The 4873-nt window shown below is 35.2% G+C and overlaps 1 pseudogene; it reads left to right on the forward strand.

The window, feature by feature from the left end:
- The first annotated feature begins 775 nt into the window (after nt 1-775).
- On the forward strand, nt 776-1245 carry LOC103675868 (annotated as a pseudogene).
- The last annotated feature ends 3628 nt before the right edge of the window (nt 1246-4873 follow it).

Raw genomic sequence — 4873 nt, forward strand, 5'->3', positions numbered from 1 at the left:
AACTCTTTAAAGAAAACAGCATATACCTTCTTTTAAGGTGCTCTTAGTACATTAGAAATATGGCTATGGATTATGCACATCAAAAACGAAACAAATATTGAAAGTAGAAAGAGTGAAGACAATATTTTCTGCTCAGAGGTAAATAAAACTAGAAAATAAAAATCCTGTCACCTGAAAATTAAAAACTCATTAAGAAAACTTAGGATTAAAAAGGGGGGGGGTGGTTCCTGGGTGGCTCAGTAGGTTGAGCGTCTGCCTTTGGCTCAGGTCATGATCCCAGGGTCGTGGGATTGAGCCCTGCCTTGGGTCCCATGCTCAGCAGGGAGCCTGCTTCTCCCTCTGCTCCTCCCCCTGCTCATTCTCTCTCTCTCTCTCTCAAAAATAGATAAATAAATAATCTTTAAAAAACAACAAAAACCTTATTATTGAAGGAACTCCTAACCAAAATTTAAGAATATTTAGAAAATAGTAATTGTATCTCTACCTAGCAGAACCAATTGTATCCAGCTAAAATAGCACTCAGAGAATATACTTAAGAACCTGTATAAGTAAACCAGTAAGGATAAAAATAAACACCCAACTCAATTATAAAAACAAGAACGAATTGGTTAAATGAAAGCAGAAGAAAGGAATTGACAAAAAAGACTGAAAATTGGATAACAAAAAATTCCATAACTAAACAAACTCAAGAGCTGCTTGAGTAAAAACAACGATATCAATAACATGAAAAGAAGACAAGAAAAGAGTCCCCTGCGGGCAGCGCGGAGGCTGCAGGATGCATGGAGTTCCTGTAGAAGACGTGAAGCAGCAGGAGCTCCTCAGGGCTCTGGCAGCCTTCCTCAAACAGTCTGGAAGCAGGAAGTTCCCTGAATGGGTTTGCACTGCCAAGCTGGCCAAGCGCAAAGAGCTTGCTCGCTGTGATGAGAACTGGTTCTACACACAACCTGCCTCCAGAGCACCGCACCGGTACCCCTGGGGCAGCGTGGCCCAGGGTCGCCTCCAGGACCAAGACATGCGGGCAACGTCAGAGAAACGGGGTTCTACCCAGCCACTTCAGCAGGGGCTCCAAGAGTATGCATGGCCCACAGCCTCCTCTAAGCTCTAGAGAGCTGAAAATGGCGGAAAAGGACCAAGGTGGGGCTGCAAACTGACACCTCAGGAAGAGAGGGATCTGGAAAGAATCGCTGGACAGGTGGCAGTTGCCAACAAGAAGCATTAGAACACATGCTGGGGTAAAAAATTGCTTCATTCATAATCCTGAAAAAGAAAAAAAAAAGACAATAAAAGAGATAATGTTCAGCTAATCCAATCAATAAATGAAAATAAAGAAATAACCAGACCTTTGGAGGAAATTATGAGTAAGAGACTTTAATGAATATGAGACTCTGTATGAAAATATAAATGGAGGAAAATATGAATGTAATTTCTAAGTATAAATTTTTAAAAATGAATTTAGAAAGATAGAAATTCTAAACAAACCAATTACCATAGTAGAAAGAAAGTTATTGAAGAATATTAAGACAAAATATATCAGGACAAGATATATTACATGTGACTTCTCTTGGGTCATTAAATAAAAATACTTTTAAAAAAATTTTATTTATATATTTGACAGAAGAGAGAGAAAGCACAAGTCCGGGAAGGGGCAGATGGAGAGGGAGAGGGAAAAGCAGACTTCCTGCTGAGCAGAGAGCCAGACCAGGTGCTGGATCCCAGGACACTGAGATCATGACCTGAACCCAAGGCAGGCGCTTAACTGACTGAGCCACCCAGGCACACCAATAAAAATACTTTTAAATATTGCAAACTTTTCCTCAGCCTGGAGGAAGAGTTGTGATTAGAGGTTCAATCACAAAGCAAGTTCTCTCTTGTCTCCTACTGTCCTCTGAAATTTGCTTAGTGGACCTGTTTTTTCCTTCCTTCCTTCCTTCCTTCCTTCTTCCTTCCTTCCTTCCTTCCTTCCTTCCTTCCTTCCTTCCTTCCTTCCTTCTTCCTTCCTTCCTTCCTCTTTCTCACTTCTTTTCCTCTCTTCCTTTCTTTCTAAATCTCTGTGCATGGAGTAGCCCTATGACTTTCTTGGTCACACTGAAATAATAAAATACTGCATTAATTTAGCAATTAGAATGTCCACTTTTAAGTAGAATCAACATTCGGATTTTCTTCTATTTCCCTCTCCTTAAGAAAGGACTTACTGCTAACAGAAACAGGTAGGCAATGATGACGTCAGTGTCTTTCTATTGCAGCTAGTTTCAGGTCATTAAATTTTTGCAAGTTCTTCAGAGTGTTCTGTCTTACCACTCACTTTGGTAGTTCCTGTCTCTCACCTTAGTGTCTGAACCAAAATTTCTATTGTTAACACTGTGACATAAAAATGATTCAATAAAATATGCTAAATGAAGAGAGAAATCATAAAATTATTTGTGAAGACATTAAAAACACCTTGATAAAATTCAATATCTATTTAAATATTTTTAACAAAGTAGGATTGGATAGATAATTTCTTAACTTGGTAAAATATATCTATCTCAACACTCAAACCAGTGCAATAATTAAAGTGTCTATTAGTGTGGTGGTGTCCACTATCACCAGTATTACTTAACATAGTCTGGAGGTATCAGTATCAACAATTAGAAGAGAGAAAGAAATGAGAGATAAAAAGCTGGAAAGCAAAAGGTAAATTTTTTTTTTCAACAAATGATATAAGATCATACCTAGAAAATCCGAAAAATCAAATCTAAGAAAATCAATAATGTTGCTAGGGGTCATTCTATAAAAAATAATAACCAAAATCAATGATCCTTTTATGTAGTTACTCAAAAACCTATTTAAAAATATAATTGAGAAAAGAAGATAAAATTACAGAAAAAATACAATATTTAGAAGCAAACTTGTAAGAAATATGAATGATATACACGAAGAAAGCTCTAATGTGCTAATACAATATCCAAAAGTATAACTGAAAAAAGAAAAAGCATTTTCTATTCTTGAGTGGGAAGACATAGTATCATAAAAACATAGTTTTCTCTAAATTAATCTGAAAACTTAATTCAATCTCAATAATTATACTAATAAGTATTTTTTAGAACTAAATAATCTGATTCTAAGTTTTATGTTGGAAAAAAGAGAAGTAATAAATTGCTTATGTTACAGATACTGGAACAGTATAAATACTACAGAATTTAAAACAACTGCTTGGATAGGCAAGTAGATCAATGGAAGTAAATAGAGAATCCAGAAAAAGGTACAATTTATTAATAAGGGATTTTGGCATCTGGTGAGAATAATATTATAATCTAATGGTGAACAGATGAATTATTCAGTAAATAAGGATGAAACAGCTAAATGGGTACTAAAACAAATTCAAAGATTTAAATGTAAAAAGTGAAAGTATAAATATACTAGAAGAAATCATGAAAGACTTAAAAAAAATGTTCTTGAAGAGAAATAGTTTTTCTAGAGCTAATATAAGACACAAGCTATAAAAGATGTATAACTTCACATAAAAATAAAGTAAGTATGAGAAGATAAAATGGGGAAAAATAAATACAATTGACAAAGGATGGGTATTTAGATTATATATAGCTTTCCTAAAAATAAATTTCAGAAAAAGACCAGTAATCCAACAAATGTGAGATGAGACCATGAAGAAATAGTATATAGAAGGGAAAATAGAGATCATTCTATATCAATACATATTGTATAAATGTATACTCTTAAATGTATAAGAAGAGTCTAAACTTCACAATACAAGATAAGACAATCAAAACTACAAAGAAAATGTTCATGAATAAGATTGACAGAGATATTTAAAAGTTGATGCAGTGTTGGTGAAGGTGCAGGGAAATAAGCACTCATAGGTACTGGTGGAAATGTAAACTGGTATAATTCTGTGCAGGGCAATTTGCAGTATCTATCAAAATGAAAAAAAGAAAACCCATATGCTTTCGCCACCAATATTGCTTCTAGAAATTCATCCTAAAGGGCTACTGGCACAGGTGCAAAATAATCTATGCATAGATATTTACTTCATTTTTATTTACAACCTCAAAAAGGGTGGAAATAAGCTAATTTTCCAACAATAAGGCACTACTTAATTACACATATTCATGTGGCCTTTAAAAAAGGTGATGAAGTTTTATATGTATTGATATAGAATGATCTCTAGAAGTTACTATTGTATTATGTAATCATGTAATATTATGACAAAATAGAAACCTATTGCCACGTTATTCATGGTGAATAAGAGACTCCTTTTTTCCATATGACCTTTTGCACATTCTGAATTTTGTAGCATTTGAATTTTGCAACATGTGATTAACTTCATCTATTCAAAAGTATTTAACTTAAATTTGTTAAAAATAAAGAACTCTGATGATGCTGATGTTAATGATAGCTACCATATATTGAATTCCTCAAATAGGGGCTTTTATATATTATCGTATAGATTTCCACTTATTTGAGAGCAAGAGCACTCACATCCTTGAGTGGGGGGAGGGGCAGAGGGAGAGAAGGAGACTCCGCTGAGCTAGGAGCCTGATGCAGAGCCCTAGGCAGCTCGGTCTCACCACCCTGAGATCATGATCTCAGCCAAAATCAAGAGTCGGATGCTCAACCAACTGAGCCACGAGGCGGCCCATATTATCTTTTATATGTTATCAATGCTCATAGTGACTATTTAAGACCCATTATATAATCCCCATTTTAAAGATAAGGAAACTGAGGCTCGCAGAGACTAATTAATGTGCTCAATATTACAGAATTAATAGCTCACTAACCACCTGGAAATCAGGTCTGTCTAACCTCAAAGCCAGAGATATCCAAGGTTTGGCCAAGTTCAACTGAGCATCACATTTAACTAAGTTTAAATAGATGT

The sequence above is a fragment of the Ursus maritimus genome, unplaced genomic scaffold (genome assembly GCF_017311325.1).
Source record: "Ursus maritimus isolate PB19 unplaced genomic scaffold, ASM1731132v1 scaffold_13, whole genome shotgun sequence".
Lineage (NCBI taxonomy): Eukaryota > Metazoa > Chordata > Mammalia > Carnivora > Ursidae > Ursus > Ursus maritimus.